Raw genomic sequence first — 18,393 nt, 5'->3', positions numbered from 1 at the left:
CAACAATAGCACATCATTACATTCTTTTTATAACTGAAATATTTGGTCATTTAACACTTAAATTAACACGTAATTAAATAAACTATCAGGGTAATCTGGTATCTGTATGCTATGCTAGTACATAAGCTAACTAATACAAACATTAATGGTCCTTATAATGTAGCTCAAACTGCATTTATCATTACTTGTTTTTCTTTTAATCGTAATCAGGCGCTAAAGAGAGTACCTATTAAAAGTAAGTCAGTGGCTATTTGAAATAGATCCTATTTACAATTTAAGTTAAAAAAATGGCATATTTTCTTAGCAATAATTGCTATTTACACCAAGTGTTTAGCCATGTTTAGTACACCAAGTGTAAATAGCAAATAGATTCTATTTACACTAAGTTAAAATAACATATTTTCTTAGCGATAAATGATATTTACACTAAGTGCAAATAGCTGTAGATGCTATTAAGTAAGTGAAAACAGTGATATGTTCTATTTACACCATGTAAAAGTAGCCGTTCTTTGCAATATGTTTCAATAGTAATTAGATGCTATATATACTTTATTTTGACAGATACATAACATTTGCACCTCAGTATTATTGTACATTAACAGGATATGATTGTATTTATTCAAATTATTAAATGGATGCAGCCTTAATGGGACAATAAAAAAAGCCCTGTCTAACACCTACCCCTAACCCCTCAATAAATACTTTTATTATTATTAAACATTTCGTTAGCCACTTTATTTCCACTTTTAGAACATTTTCTTAATTTTTATTAAAAAGTAAATGCCTTTCCGATGTGATATGTGATGGGAAAAGGGAGAAGAGCGAGCTTGGCAAAAGGCGATCGCGTCAAAACCATGTTCCACGAGCCATCATCTAAAAAAAAAAGGTTCTATATGGCACTAAAAATGGTTCTTGGCTCGTAATCATAGGGGAACCTTTTTAAGTGCTAAATAGCACCAATTTTGGTGCTTCAGTGGTTCTTCAGCGGTTCTTTGACTAAGGTGCTATATAGCACCAAAAGTGGTTCCTCTATGATTACGACAAAGAACCATTTTTTGTGCTATATAGAACCTTTTTTTTTTTGAGTGTACGCTTTACTTGCCAACAAGGCATGCTATTTGCACTTGGTCTAAATAGACACACCGTAAAAGGCATCTGAACCAATGGGGCCGCTTGGGGTGCCAATAGAGACCTGATTTTGAGGGAGGACCTGTTTTTGTCACCACACCGGTTCCAGTTACTCTAGCGGAATTATTTACAGCGTTGCTATGGATGACAGCGAATGTTAAAAGGTTAGTACACTCAAAAAGGAAAATTATGTCATCCCTCACCCTCATGTCATTCCAAACCCATAAGACTTTTGTTCATCTGTGGAAAAAAAATTAAGATATTTTTAATGGAATCGGAGAGATTTCTGTCCCTCCACTGATATGTTGAACCAAAAAGTTCATTACGATTAAAACTAATATGAATCAAGTGGTTTAGTCCAAATTTTATCTGAAGAGACTTGATCACTTTAAATGATGAACAGATTGAATGTATTTGCATATAAACGTTCTTCAACTCACACATCATTTGGGATAAAAACAACCTCCCGCAGTCTCTCTTAAAGCCAACATGGAAGTGACTTAAACTGCAATTCATCGACTGGCCGCTAGAGACAGGCTCCAAAAGGGAGTCAAATCTGTATCTCCCCCATCGTCCTGCCTCTTCGCCCATTTTCAATTATCCGGGAGTGACAACGGCCGACTTTAGGCTTCAAAAATGCTCTTCAGAAACCTACGGGTGACATCATGGACACTATGTCCATATTTTTTTCGGTCTATGGCGAGAACCAATGAGGTTCATTCTCTTGTTATGCAGCATGTTTGAGCTTCCACAAGAGCCAATGAGGTTCGTTCTCGTGTTACGCAGCACGTTTAAGCTTCCTCAAGAACCAATGAGGTTCATTCTCGTGTTACTCAGCACGTATGAGCTCCAGCAAGAACCAATGAGGTTCATTCTCGTGTTACGCAGCACGTTTGAGCTTCTGAAGAACCAATGAGGTTCATTCTCGTGTTACGCAGCACGTATGAGCTTCTGCAAGAACCAATGAGGTTCATTCTCGTGTTACGCAGCACGTATGAGCTTCTGCAAGAACCAATGAGGTTCATTCTCGTGTTACGCAGCACGTTTGAGCTTCCGCAAGAACCAATGAGGTTCATTCTTGTTACGCAGTACGTTTGAGCTTCTGAAGAGTCAATGAGGTTCATTCTCGTGTTACGCAGCACGTTTGAGCTTCCGCAAGAACCAATGAGGTTCATTCTTGTGTTACACAGCACGTTTGAGCTTCTGCAAGAACCAATGAGGTTCATTCTTGTGTTACGCAGCACGTTTGAGCTTCCGCAAGAACCAATGAGGTTCACTCTCGTGTTACGCAGCACGTTTGAGCTTCTGCAAGAACCAATGAGGTTCATTCTCGTGTTACACAGCACGTTTGAGCTTCTGAAAAACCAATGAGGTTCATTCTCGTGTTACGCAGCACGTTTGAGCTTCTGCAAGAACCAATGAGGTTCATTCTCGTGTTACGCAGCACGTTTGAGCTTCCCCAAGAACCAATGAGGTTCATTCTAGTGTTACGCAGCACGTTTGAGCTTCCCCAAGAACCAATGAGGTTCATTCTCGTGTTACGCAGCACGTTTGAGCTTCCACAAGAACCAATGAGGTTCATTCTCGTGTTACGCAGCACGTTTGAGCTTCCACAAGAACCAATGAGGTTCATTCTCGTGTTACGCAGCACATTTGAGCTTCCACAAGAACCAATGAGGTTCATTCTCGTGTTACGCAGCACGTTTGAGCTTCTGCAAGAACCAATGAGGTTCATTCTCGTGTTACGCAGCACGTTTGAGCTTCTGCAAGAACCAATGAGGTTCATTCTCGTGTTACGCAGCACGTTTGAGCTTCTGCAAGAACCAATGAGGTTCATTCTCGTGTTACGCAGCACGTTTGAGCTTCTGCAAGAACCAATGAGGTTCACTCTCGTGTTACGCAGCACGTTTGAGCTTCTGCAAGAACCAATGAGGTTCACTCTCGTGTTACGCAGCACGTTTGAGCTTCTGAAAAACCAATGAGGTTCATTCTCGTGTTACGCAGCACGTTTGAGCTTCTGCAAGAACCAATGAGGTTCATTCTCGTGTTACGCATGCAGCACATTTGAGCTTCTGAAGAACCAATGAGGTTCATTCTCGTGTTACGCAGCACGTTTGAGCTTCTGCAAGAACCAATGAGGTTCATTCTCGTGTTACGCAGCACGTTTGAGCTTCCCCAAGAACCAATGAGGTTCATTCTAGTGTTACGCAGCACGTTTGAGCTTCCCCAAGAACCAATGAGGTTCATTCTCGTGTTACGCAGCACGTTTGAGCTTCCACAAGAACCAATGAGGTTCATTCTCGTGTTACGCAGCACGTTTGAGCTTCCACAAGAACCAATGAGGTTCATTCTCATGTTACGCAGCACATTTGAGCTTCCACAAGAACCAATGAGGTTCATTCTCGTGTTACGCAGCACGTTTGAGCTTCTGCAAGAACCAATGAGGTTCATTCTTGTGTTACGCAGCACGTTTGAGCTTCTGAAGAACCAATGAGGTTCATTCTCATGTTATGCAGCACGTTTGAGCTTCCGCAAGAACCAATGAGGTTCATTCTTGTGTTACGCAGCACGTTTGAGCTTCTGAAGAACCAATGAGGTTCATTCTTGTGTTACACAGCACGTTTGAGCTTCTGCAAGAACCAATGAGGTTCATTCTCGTGTTACGCAGCACGTTTGAGCTTCTGCAAGAACCAATGAGGTTCATTCTTGTGTTACGCAGCACGTTTGAGCTTCTGAAGAACCAATGAGGTTCATTCTCATGTTATGCAGCACGTTTGAGCTTCCGCAAGAACCAATGAGGTTCATTCTTGTGTTACGCAGCACGTTTGAGCTTCTGAAGAACCAATGAGGTTCATTCTTGTGTTACACAGCACGTTTGAGCTTCTGCAAGAACCAATGAGGTTCACTCTCGTGTTACGCAGCACGTTTGAGCTTCTGAAAAACCAATGAGGTTCATTCTCGTGTTACGCAGCACGTTTGAGATTCTGCAAGAACCAATGAGGTTCATTCTCGTGTTACGCAGCACATTTGAGCTTCTGAAGAACCAATGAGGTTCATTCTCGTGTTACGCAGCACGTTTGAGCTTCTGCAAGAACCAATGAGGTTCATTCTCGTGTTACGCAGCACGTTTGAGCTTCTGCAAGAACCAATGAGGTTCATTCTAGTGTTACGCAGCACGTTTGAGCTTCCCCAAGAACCAATGAGGTTCATTCTCGTGTTACGCAGCACGTTTGAGCTTCCACAAGAACCAATGAGGTTCATTCTCGTGTTACGCAGCACATTTGAGCTTCCACAAGAACCAATGAGGTTCATTCTCATGTTATGCAGCTCGTTTGAGCTTCCACAAGAACCAATGAGGTTCATTCTCGTGTTACGCAGCACGTTTGAGCTTCTGCAAGAACCAATGAGGTTCATTCTCGTGTTACGCAGCACGTTTGAGCTTCTGCAAGAACCAATGAGGTTCATTCTTGTGTTACACAGCACGTTTGAGCTTCTGAAGAACCAATGAGGTTCATTCTCGTGTTATGCAGCACGTTTGAGCTTCCGCAAGAACCAATGAGGTTCACTCTCGTGTTACGCAGCACGTTTGAGCTTCCACAAGAGCCAATGAGGTTCATTCTCGTGTTACGCAGCATGTTTGAGCTTCTGAAGAACCAATGAGGTTTATTCTCGTGTTCAGCAGCACGTTTGAGCTTCTGCAAGAACCAATGAGGTTCATTCTCGTGTTACGCAGCACGTTTGAGCTTCCGCAAGAACCAATGAGGTTCATTCTTGTGTTACGCAGCACGTTTGAGCTACTGAAGAACCAATGAGGTTCATTCTCGTGTTACGCAGCACGTTTGAGCTACTGAAGAACCAATGAGGTTCATTCTCGTGTTACGCAGCACGTTTGAGCTTCTGAAGAACCAATGAGGTTTATTCTCGTGTTACGCAGCACGTTTGAGCTTCTGCAAGAACCAATGAGGTTCATTCTCATGTTACGCAGCACGTTTGAGCTTCCACAAGAACCAATGAGGTTCATTCTCGTGTTACGCAGCACGTTTGAGCTTCTGAAAGAATCAATGAGGTTCATTCTCGTGTTACGCAGCACGTTTGAGCTTCTGCAAGAACCAATGAGGTTCATTCTCGTGTTACACAGCACGTTTGAGCTTCCAGAAGAACCAATGAGGTTCATTCTCGTGTTATGCAACACATTTGAGCTTCCACAAGAACCAATGAGATTCATTCTCATGTTACGCAGCACATTTGAGCTTCAACAAGAACCAATGAAGTTCATTCTTGTGTTACACAGCACGTTTGAGCTTCCACAAGAACCAATGAGATTCATTCTCGTGTTACGCAGCACGTTTGAGCTTCCGGAGAAGCAATGAGGTTCATTCTCGTGTTACGCAGCACGTTTGAGCTTCATGAAGAACCAAGGAGGTTTATTCTCGTGTTACGCAGCACGTTTGAGCTTCTGCAAGAACCAATGAGGTTCCTTCTCGTGTTACGCAGCACGTTTAAGCTTCCTCAAGAACCAATGAGGTTCATTCTCGTGTTACGCAGCACGTTTAAGCTTCCTCAAGAACCAATGAGATTCATTCTCGTGTTACGCAGCACGTTTAAGCTTCCTCAAGAACCAATGAGGTTCATTCTCGTGTTACGCAGCACGTTTAAGCTTCCTCAAGAACCAATGAGGTTCATTCTCGTGTTACGCAGCACGTTTAAGCTTCTGCAAGAACCAATGAGGTTCATTCTCGTGTTACACAGCACATTTGAGCTTCTGTTCATCATATAAAGCTATAGGATTTCTTCAGAAAATTAAAACTAAACCTCCCGATACATATGGATGCGTTTTACAATCTCTTTATGAACGTTTTGAAGAGTCAAAGTTATATAGTTGCGTAGCTGTCAGTAGTGTACAAAACTGGCTCAGATTTTATTAAAAAATATCTTCTCTTTTGTTCTGAAGATGAACGAAAGTGTTATGGTTTGGAATGACATGAGGGTAAATGATGACAGAGTTTTCATTTTTGGCTGAACTAACCCTTATATATCACCAAGTAATGTCACGATTGACCAATGAGAATCAAGTATTCAAGAGAGTTACGTGTGAGAAGTTAAATACTGAGCCCCTAGGCCAATCCGAATTGAGGAACTAAAATAACATAGATTATGACATTTATATCTTGCAATTCTGGCTTTATTTCCCAGAATTGCGAGTTCATATCATGCATGTCTGAGAAAAAAAAAAGTCAAAATTGTGAGGTAAAGAGTCGCAATTACCTTTTTTATTCAGCGGCAGAAACAAGCTTCCATAGCTTGCTTATTATTTAAAGTGGTTAATCTTCAGCTAATCATGAGCCCACTGATGCAGGTATTATAGGTATATACTCACAATATTACATCTTTTGTTCCAGGCCTTAGTAGCTTTGTAGGCATATTGCATTTGTACAGTCTTTCATAGCCACCTGCAGAGCTTGGCCACATTATAAATGAAAAAGCACTCCTTTATGGAACCCGAGAATAAGCACAGCAGAATCCGACCAACACGTCAGCCAAATTCCAGAGCAAATCAAGTGTCTTGCTTGTTATTAATCCACATTTCATTTCATATTCTGCAACATCATATGATGAATTAAGACAAAACGAAATTACAGGGGTATCTTTGTTAGCCTCATGTTCTGCAAGGTTTATTTGTTCTCCGCAAACCCTTGTTATCCACCACCCACTCAGCAACCCACACGCAAACAAGCATTCTCCCATGCACTCTCCATGTCCTGCAGGCTTAATCCTGGGTTGGCTCGGATTAGCAACTTCCCACGTTAGGCTAATTTAATCAGAACACAGCCTCTATAGAGAAGCAATGCACGGGGGCTGCGTGGCACACTGACATTTCACCTGTATCCGCTGTTTGGGGTAATCTAATCATTGATATGGAAGGTTATTCTGGCCCTCTGATTCCATCTGTGACGTAGGAAGCTTGGTCATCCCGCGTCCAATCAGACTTTAAAAATAGAAGCATGCACTTCACAGGAATGCCATTATTTCCCGTCTCTCTCTGGGCTGCAGTCCCCACGACTGGCGTTTCTCGCTTATGTGCCTTATTGCTACTTCCTCATTTCCCTATGCTATTCGAGTCCACCACAGAGAGTTCAATTGTGTCTATCCGGTAAAGCATTTACATATAGGCCAATGAACTTGTTTACTTTTACAACTTCCTACATAGTGGCAGAAGGAATCAGCTTATGACCTCTATGAAGTGTTCTTGGAAAAAGCTGGATTACGTCTAAAACATTGCTGTTTCCTAACAAGTTAATCCGGTTTCTGAACTAGATTGCACTCTCAGATTGTAATCTGAAAATGGTTGCTTGATTAGTGACTTCAGAAGTCAACAGCGATATTAAAAATGGTTGATAATTATGTAGGTTTAAAGAGTTGGTTAGGTTCATTATTAAAACAAGATAGATATTGTGGGTTGCATTTTATTTTACAGTACGTGTACTTACAGTGTACTTTCCTAAGAAAGTACTGGTTAATATAAGGTAACTACATGCATTAAAGTTAGATTTAGTACCTAGTTTTTGTAATAACTGAAATAAGTACATGGGATGTACATGGGGAACGGGGCTGTGAAATAAAGGGCTACCAATATATTGTTTTAAAAAGTATAATGTGCTTATACTGGAAAAGTAGAAGTTTCAGCATTCTTATACCACTTCTTTTCAAAGGAAAAGTGTCATTTGCTCATGCAAATTAATTCTTCTTTGTGCCTTTCAGTTCCTCATTAGTTGATATTCAAACAGCTGCAAAGGTATTATGAAGCAAGAATTTTACAATACAAAACTGAATAGAATTACAGTGGCATTAAAACACAGAACCATGCCACAAATAATGAAAAGGTGCATTTGTCAATTTGCATTTAGTAATTATATCCAAAGAATGTTATTTAAAATCCCCGGATAAAGCTATCGGCTTGCATTCACAGTAATCTCAATGGCATTTGCTCGGCTGGAAGTATGTAATGTGAAATCTGGCATTTTTGCTCATGAGCATTTGTTTCTGCAGCCAGCCATGTGACTAATCACATGCGGCAGTAAAATGACGTGGCCACAATGCTAATTGGCTGATGAACATACACACACTGTACAGTCCTGAACTGTTCACATGGCGATTATCCTAAGTTGTGATGTGAAAAGCGGCAGAGAAAAAATGTGGGGCTAAAAAACAGTCAATGGGAAATATGGTGTAGTTACAACATCTACCAGCAGGGGCTAATGGGCCATTTTAAGAAGCAAAAGCTTGACCCTTTATGTTGCATCAAGCATTTTTTATGATGACCATTTTGTGATGTAATCCCTTTGTAAAAAGTGTGAAACGTTGTTTAACCAGGGATTGAAATGACGATAAGTGTAGTGAGAAAACCCTAAAAGTAGCTAACATCAGAGTATCCAATGTCCATTGGGAGGAACAGCACACTGGTAATCATGACTTCCCACTGAATCACGGAACCAAACCTTAACCTCTAAATACATTTCAATTAATAACTCTTCCCCTCAGTTTCACAGACAAGGCTTAAACTAGTCCTGGAATAAAATGCATGTTTGAGCTGTTTCAACTGAAAGCAACTTGCATTGCATATATCAGTGCCATTGTTTTGTCTCAAGATGCACGCCAGTAATGTTTTTATCTAAGGCACGTTTATAAAAGCTACTTAGATGTCCTAATTAAACTAAGGCCTAATCCTGGCTTAATCTAAGCCCTGTCTATGAAACCAGGCCATTATGCTAAGAGGCTAACAGAGACGGATGCAGCCCATGTTTAGTCATGTCGGTAGAACAGGTCAGAATATTTGATATGTGCAGCAGTTCTAGTGCCTAGCAGTTAATTTGTCAAAGAGGTCTATTTATGTACACTTGTTAACCTATCTGGCACTAAGCACGAGGATGTGTTTACATGCAGTGCTATGTTATGCTAATGTTTCTTATTCGTCTTACTAAGGTGCACCTCTTGTTGGATGGGTTACAAGTACAGTGTGTTAGCATACTTGAGGTTCATTAGACGTTTTGTACGCTGATATTGCACACTTTTGGTGTTCTTACCTAAATATATTGCTGCAAAACCACACCAGCAACCTTCTACTTATTACACGTAGTGGCTTCCCATTAACTGAGGCCTTGTGAATTCTAAGAGGTGATCTATTTGGGGGATTGTCCTCGATTGAACCCAGTATTTTTTGCCCATGTAATGCCCTATCAGCATTCTGTGACTACTGTGATAAAATGCGTGCTATATAACACCATGGCTAAACAGTTTAGATGTGTCGAACAGTCAGAATAAGTCATGTAGTAAATCATGTCCAGTTGCTCCCCAGTGCACAAGGGATCTTTGTGCTTCAAGTTGCCCTACATCTGAAGCATTAGCAAGCTTTTACTTAAGGAAGGAAATGTGAAAGCTAGTTTTAGTATGCGCGTTAACTTTCTGGAATGATGACAAGCGGGAGTTCCTGGGAGCATTGCCTCAGAGGGATCGTCATAGCATAACTTGGTAAAAGGGCAACAAGGTGGTAAACATAAATAGGGTCACTGTCAACCTTCGTTTTGGCATATAAGGCTAGGCTATTAGTTTGGATATTGCAAAACTGCAGTCATCATTACTTCTCGTCATCATGCCCACCATAAATGTAAGGGACCAATTGGCATCGTTCTCCATCTAGCGCCTACAGTTAGTGCATTCCTGACCTCGCCTAACAGCCCAACCTTCCCCGCCCCACCACCTGCTAATACCGGGCCAGCTGTCACAATTAGATCAATGGCTGGCCTCATGGTTATGTTTGATCTACTGTCTGCCAGCATTGAAAGCGTCATACATTCACACGTGGGTGTGGGGCCTTGCACCAAAGTATGGGACTTGTCCGAAACAGCATAAGCGTGTAGATGGTGCTATGTCTACTTGGGTAGTGCTAGATGGAAACTAGCGTGATCACATATTTTCCTACTGCTTCAGCACAAAGACATGTGATTAGCAAACCAGCAGGAGTCACTCTATGTTGGGTAGGGACAGGAGGATACATTTGAATCTACATTTGCAAGACTTTTCAAATGAATGTGCTCAGTTTAAACAATGAATTATGATAATAAATAAGGTAAAATTATTCATGCCCATGACCTGTATGTAAATTCCATAAGGGATGTTCCAATACCATGGAAACAATTCAAGCTTGATTTTTTTGCACCCTCAGATAGTTTTATCTCGGCCAAATATTATCCTATCAGCGGTACGCACGTCGACTTACGGCAAAAGAGTAACCCCTGACGCGATGTGTAGGAGCATCGCAAGCTTTGACACCTCTTGCGGATAGGGCTGTGCAACAAACTCAAACCCCTCGTCTCTTATGTCGAAATCCTCCACCATTTCTCTTTAAAAATTCTCATTTTAGACTTCTAATTCATGACCGGTGTTTTGTTTTGCTCTATACTCTGCGCTTCTGCGTTTGTCAATACATTAAATTAAGGGTTTAAGGGTCAATGGTTACTCTTTCGCCATAAATCGATGCGTACATACGGCAGTCCGCCGGAAGTTAGTTATTTTAGTCTATAAAGTTTTAAATATGGATATTTTTCTTACACAAACGCATCACTTTGCTTCAGAAGGCCTTTATTAACCCCCCCCCCGGAGCCGTGTGGATTACTTTTATAATGGACCATTCACTGCCATTATTAAGCTTAGAAGAGCCAGGACATCTTTTAATATAACTCCGATTGTATTCGCCTGAAAGAAGAATGTCATATACACCTAGGATGACTTGACGGTGAATAAATCATGGGCTAATTTTCAGGTTTACATTTTATTAGTCTGTGTGTCCCCTGGGAATCAAATGTGTGACCTTAGGATCAATTGAGCTATTGGAAGTGATTCTATTTTTGTTAATAGACTGAGTTTACTAGGAGAGTTATCATTGCTGTCTTTTTTTCTGGTATTGTGTGCACAATCACTCAATGTTCTTGCCAAACAAGAGGTTCTACTTAGAGTGTAGAGATGCATGCACAGACGCGCAAGATTACCTTTTTTTAGTTAAACAGTAGGTCTATGTGACTACTGGGTTTCCCCAATTGGTTTTCCATGCAGTGCTGCAGGGTTGATTCCACCGTGTAATGCATTCTAAGGGGCAATGTTTTGCATTTAAGGGGGGAAAAAAATCTGAGCTTTTTTCCAGCTGGATGCCTTACGTGGGAAAAAGTGATGGAAAGTGTTTCTTGATTGGTAAGTTTGAGACTAGACACTTCTAGGTGACATGGATTCATTCGCTGGGGATTGAATGGGAAGTCTTTGGATTCTGGCAAGTTTTGGGGGAAGGATTTGTGAATTTTCAGTCATTTCTTGATGCGCCTTACAGAGAAAAAAAATGCGTGCACCTCAATTTCTCCAGCCATAGACATATTTTAAACCTTTACAGTACGTCATACGAATGTACATGTTATGAATAATCAAACACAGTTTTACTCAAACTGTGCTGTAGAGTTGTTATACAGGGTTTCACCTCTACAAGAGACCCCTGTGCCCATGCCTCACCCTTGCTTTCCCAGTCAACTGATTTAACAACCTCACCCTTCTGGAATGTGACACTTTGCTTGATGGAACGTAAGACCACCACAAAGTTAGCATGAGGAGATACAAAGAAAGTTAACATGTCCTTTCTTTAACTTGCAATCAATAAAAAGGTTGTCCTACCTACCTCTCTGCCAATGTTTGTGGAGGACTATGCATTTGTCTGGACAAGTAGGTCTATAATACCTGGAGAAAGTCCCAGTTATCTCCATTGCTTAGCTTGCATAGGACCCCTGGAGGTAAAAGTCTGGAAACTAATATCTCTGGAAAGATACTATTTGCAGCCAGATGATCTAGGTATGACATTTACTAGCAGGGACTAACTTGTAAATGATATACAGTCAAAACAAGACTGGGTGAGTCATTATTTAATCGCTAATCTGTTTAGTACTGCAAGAACAAAAAAAAAGCCTGAACATAACGCATAGTCATTATGACTCATGTGAAAGTGCTAGAAGGGACGCTATCTTAAATAACCAAATGTATAGTTGAGTTATAGGAGATGTCAATCCAGGCAATTCTTCATTAGAGAAAAGCTGACAAAGTTCAACCACAAGTTTTTGAGGTGTGTTGTGGATTTGCAGGTTTCTCTAGAATGCTTGCTCTACGTGCTATTTGTAGACACCTTCGCAAGTGTGGGTGGGAGTGACAAAAAAGGATGTGGTGTAGGGTCTAGATCGAGAAACAGCCCTAAAAGACTGACCTAAGACCGGATGCTTTTCTCGGAACTCCAGCCGTAGTCAATTCCAGTAATTGCAAAACTGGTCGCAGATCTGCGCTGGTCCGTATGTCTGCGTGGGCGGGAGTGTCAGGCCTCAGCGCCCACTCCCAGCCTGCGTGCAGTATCTCACAGCCACCTGAGAGTCTGAAGCCCTGCAGACTGCAAGCAAAACCAGGTCAGAGCTTTAAACTGCACTTTTACAGCCTGTCCTCGTGCAGACATTGCAAGCATGACTGTGACTCCTTCCCAATCCTGGTTCTGGAGTACTCCCAACACTGCATTTTTTTGATGCCTCTCTTTTCTGTCACACCCATTTAATGTATTGGAGTCTCTACTAATACTGGGGGTAATCCTGCAGGACTTGGGAATCATTGACCTAAGTAAAACCCCTCCAAAAAAGGTGTCCAATCCTTTTCAATGAGAGGGCCATTTCTGCAGTTTAGCTCAGGGGTGTCCAATCCTGCTCTTGGAGGGCCACCTTCCAGCCGTGTTTAGCTACAGCACCAATTAAACACACCTGAACCAGCTAATCAAGGTCTTCAGGATCACCATAATTTCCTGGCAGATGTGTTGGAGCTAAACGCTGCAAGAAGTTTGACCTCCAGGAGCCAAATTAAACAATCCTGAACCATCTAATCATGGTCTTAAAGGATTAGTTCACTTCAAAATGAAAATGTCCTGATCTCATCCAAGATGTTCATGTCTTTTTTTCTTCTGTCGAAAGTTTTGAGGAAAACATTTCAGAATTTTTCTCCATATCATAGACTTCCATGGCAACCAAAAAAGGTCCAAATCAATGCAGTTTCAAAGGACTTCAGGGGCTCTGTGCGATCCCAGACGAGGAATAGGGTCTTATGAAACGATAGGTCGTAAAAAAAAAAGTATATACTTTTTTACCTAAATTGTTAATCTTGCGCTGCTCTGGGACGTGCCACGGATTGCGCAATCACGTTGGAAAGGTCACGCTAGACGTAGGCGGAAGTACCGCCCCAAGCAAACGTGCAAGGACTAATACAAAAGCCCTTTACCAAAAAACACTCCATCTTCAACTTCAAAATCGTCCGACATCCTTGTTTTACCTTTTTTTTTTTTTGCTAAAGCACGTTTGTATTAGTCTTCGCAAGAGCATTTTGTGAAGTACTTCTGCCTACATCTAGCGTGACCTTTCCGTCGTGATTGGGCAATCTTTGTCACGTCGCAGAGCGGCGCAAGATGAGCAATTTAGGTTAAAAAGTATACTCATTTTAAATAAATTTTTTTTTAAATGACTGATCGTTTCGCTAGATAAGACCCTATTCCTAGTATGGGATCGCTTAAAAGCCCTTTGAAACTGCATTGATTTGGACCTTCAACATTTTGGTTGCCATGGAAGTCATTATGTGAAGAAAAATTCTGGAATGTTTTCCACAAAAAACTTAATTTCTTTTCGACTGAAGAAAGAAAGACATGAACATCTTGGATGATATGGGGGTGAGTAAAATATCAGGAAATTTTCATTTTGAAGTGAACTAATTCTTTAAAGGGTTAGTTCACCCAAAAATGAAAATTCTGTCAGTAATTACTCACCCTCATGTTGTTCCAACCATGTAAGACCTTCGTTCATCTTCGGAACATAATTTAGTAAATTTTTGATGAAATCTGAGAGCTGTCTCACTCCTCCATAGGCTTTCAGAGGGAATGAAACTTGATGGCCCAGAATAGTAAGTAAAAACGTCATTTAAGGAGTCCAAATGACTACAGTGGCTCTGTATTAAGTCTATCATGCGACGAAAATCATGCGACGACTATTATTGTTGTTCAATTTGAGCCTCTGACGAGAGTTCGCGGGAGTGCCACGACGCATGCGCGAGAACAGGGATTTCGGCGTTCTTCTTCTACTACTACTTGTTACTGGCTGCTCACTCTTTCGGAGTAGGGTTAATCTCAGTTCTCGCGCATGCGTCGTGGCACTCCCGCGAACTCTCGTCAGAGGCTCAAATTGAACAACAATAATAGTGGGATAAAGTCGTTATTTTTGTTGTTTTTCCGCTCAAAAAGTATTTTCGTTGCATGATAGACTTAATACAGAGCCACTGTAGTCATTTGGACTCCTTAAATGACGTTTTTACTTACTATTCTGGGCCATCAAGTTTCATTCCCTCTGAAAGCCTATGGAGGAGTGAGACAGCTCTCAGATTTCATCAAAAATATACTAAATTATGTTCCGAAGATGAACGAAGGTCTTACATGGTTGGAACAACATGAGGGTGAGTAATTACTGACAGAATTTTCATTTTTGGGTGAACTAACCCTTTAAGGATGACTAGGGCTTTGTCCAAATTCGTCCCCTATACCCTTAAATTTGGCATTTGCCATTTGTGGTGGTGTCTGAAATCATAATGGACATCAGTGAGTGCACTCATTCAATCCCACAATGCACCACAATAACAAGGGTTCAACTGATGTACGCTCAGCGGCTAGAGAATACCCATATGGCCTGCAGCTGAATCATCCATCCATCTTAAAAGACGGCGCTGGTCCAGTGTAATATCCTTGTTTAATTACAGTTTACATGCTAGTTTCCATGGCAGAGTTCAAGATAAATATTCAGTAGTCCTCAAAATGAATAAAATCAGTCAAATGCAAAATCAGACCTCCAATAAGTTAAATAAAACAAGTATTTTTGTGCATTTAATCACACTTTATTGACCAATGTACCTTCAATGATTCAGTTTGTTTTTATTGGTGAAGTAAGTGTTAAACTTTTTTTCTCCTGCATATTATTCTTCTGCAATCCTGAATGGCAGCACAACTGAAAGGTTTGTTTGAGCTGCGCCCTCTACTGTATATGCGTGTATTAGCATTAGCATTTCCTTCAGCCTGAGGCTTATTATTTCAATTTTGGTGTGAAAGGGCTTTTTACATTTGCCAAAAATTAGTTTTTGTTATTGTTGTTTTTTTGCTCAAAAAAGTGGATGACACTTGAGACCCAATGGCCATGCCCACTTTTACCTTTAATGTAATTTGGACAACGAAGGTGTCTTTTTTCTTTGGATATTGCTAGATCCTAGAATTTGGTATACCATTACTTCACAACCCTTTGGTGCCGTTGGGACATCTTGTTCCTAAAGTTGAATATACTCATACATGGTTTATAAACTTATGAAAAGTTGTGCTAGGGCAGAACTTCTGACCTCAAACTATCCCATTCTCGAGACAGAACGGTAATTATACTATCCTGTAGAGGAAGTTTTAAGAATAGAGGCTATACTCACACTTGGGATGTACGAACAGGAAACATTGAGTGACATAAATAGAACCTTGTGGTTCCTTAAACCATAAGTACTCTTAAAATCTTATATCAGTCTTTGCCACACTGATTTCTGACACTGGCTTCATTGGTTTTTCATTCTATTTGATAAATATTCCTTAGCAATCCATCACGAACACAATAGTAAAAACATGCAAGTTATGCACTATAAGTAACAATTTAGAAAAACCATTGAGCTTATCGGCCAAAGAAAAGCTACTTTTCTTAGCAAAGGATGATTACTATTACTCTGCCAATTCCGTACATGTGCTACTGGAGCAAGCTGTAGCATGTTGCCACGATAGACGTCTGACGTTCATAATAACGCATGTGGTGTAGTCTCATGAAACTCCAGTCAGTACATGCATATAGCTCTGGAGCGGCCATGTAAAGTTACCCTGTACTTAAGCAGATTCTGGACTTTATTACCACAACATCCACCGTCTGAATGTTTCTTCTTGCAGTATAGACTGTATTTCTAACTCTGTTGCTGGCTTGTCGGTACCTGCTTATCAGTTTTTAGACATCTGAAGGCAACTTGAGTAGGCTGAAAATTAGCATAACAGCTACTACGAGGCTTGAAGACGCACACGAAACAAATGCAATATGGGTAAAAACAACAGTACATCTTGCACAAGAATTAGTGTCACAGCTATGCTTGCATCCAAAGTTGCGAATTTAAAGACCCCCCTGTGGTGAAAATCCATGTTGTTTAAGTGTTTTTAATATGCTTTAAGACAAACCACGTGCAAATAATGTCAACACCATTGCTGAGTATTTACATTAACTTTAGCTTTAGCATTTCGTTAACTATCACCACTCTAATGCAGGGGAGTCTGAAGTGAAGCCAGGTTATCCCGGTATATTTTTCTGTTGATATGAAAAATTGGGTACATTTAGCAATATAGCGGATTAATTATGTAGATGATCTATATTATGATGTTATGATGAACTAAATGCCTTTCTCCATTGACGTTCTATGATGTTCTAAGCGTTTAAGCATTTTTAATGATTTTTAGACCGAGATGGTGAACGGGAACATGGTTTGTGTAACATAGCAACACATTATTAGCTGTTTCATTGCATAGTCAAGCAAATAGCTAATCTGTTTTGTGTCCGACGTTGTAGAAAGCGATACATAAAACGCATTACCATTGATACATCGACTTTTCGGCCTAGTCCACACATACACGGGTATTTTTATAACCGGAGTTTTTCCTCCTCCGTTTTAAAAAACAATCGCGTCCACACAAGCACTATTTAAAAAAAAATCTCCGTCCACATGAAAACGCAAAACCGCGCTATGATTGGCTGCTTGATTTCCACATGGGTCCCATTCACGGCACCGATGCACTGAGGGATGCCATGGGCTCAGTGAAACCCTTCTACAAGTTCCTTTAATTTGGACTCAGTGACAGGTAACTGTATATACACCGGGGCAGGGCCCAAGTGGACTGAAGCTTCACACACTTGCCTTACTATGTTGTATTTTTGTATTCTGGCGCCTCTGTTCTGCAATACAATGAGATAACTGCATGTATCTGTATATATGTAATAAGCGCTGTTAGCAGAGTTATTAAAAGTTACGTCCGCCATTGCATAGACTCCACTCATGTATAAACAAAAGCGATAACGGTGCACATTTCGACTTAACAAGCCGAAATCTCCGGTTTCACCGTCTACACGACAACGCTGTAACCAGAGTTTCTAAAAAAAACTTCACCCTGGCCAGAGTTTTCAAAAAAGTCCGGTTTCAGTAACCGGATACTGCGTTTGCGTGTGGACGAACAGCCAAACCGCGTAGAAAAAGCTGCGGTTTTGAAAATACCCGTGTTCGTGTGGACAGGGCCTGAGACGAGCCTGTATGAGTGAGTGGAGGCGGGACTCACTTGCATATTCATGAATCTGCATATACCAAATGACGGGCGGCAAAATGAGTGATTCCAATGAGAGGAAAATGAGAGGATTGCTTAGGGTGCTTGTCCGCTCGCGCCAGGTGTAGACACAGTGAAAGTTGCCTGATTATTTATTTCAATAGGCATTTCAAAAGCCATTTCAACCATCCTTAAACGCTATTAGTAAAAACAACCACTCAGCTATTCGTTTTACCTACACTTTTATTCAGGTATCGTGTGTGTCAGAAGTGCTTCAGTGACAGATGTATGACACAAGCTACACTGTAATATAAACACAGCAAACTTTAAGGGACAGTAAAACAACAGCAGAATACAGTAACTCCAGGCTGACACAGTAACTTATAAACAACGGCTAAACAATAGCAGAGTGTTCTAACTCAATTTAAAACAAAGGAAAAGAACAGTAACTGGTGTTACGGTGTTCTGCCTTGGTTTCTCTTGGGCTTTTGGAAGTCACTGTTAAGGCAACCCATTATTTTCTCGATAAAACAACGGAATTGACTCAAGACACTTATCCACATGATAAAGGAGGTCTTGAATGTCCCAACAATATCAATAACTAATTTCGACTAAAAATGAAGCTTCTGCCTTTTGCATTTGTAGGGCAGAGCTGTTCTGGGTTCTCCAGAGGCCACAGCCAGTGTGATTTTTGTACAAAACAATAAAATTCATGTTTTTTTTGGGGGGTTTTTAAACGCATGTCATATGCATTATAATATTTATGTATAAGATAATAGTTATAAAAGGGTTTA

Source organism: Gobio gobio (genome assembly GCF_949357685.1).
Source record: "Gobio gobio genome assembly, chromosome: 24".
In the NCBI taxonomy this organism is placed as follows: Eukaryota; Metazoa; Chordata; class Actinopteri; order Cypriniformes; family Gobionidae; genus Gobio; species Gobio gobio.
Note: the sequence above shows the minus strand (reverse complement) of the source record.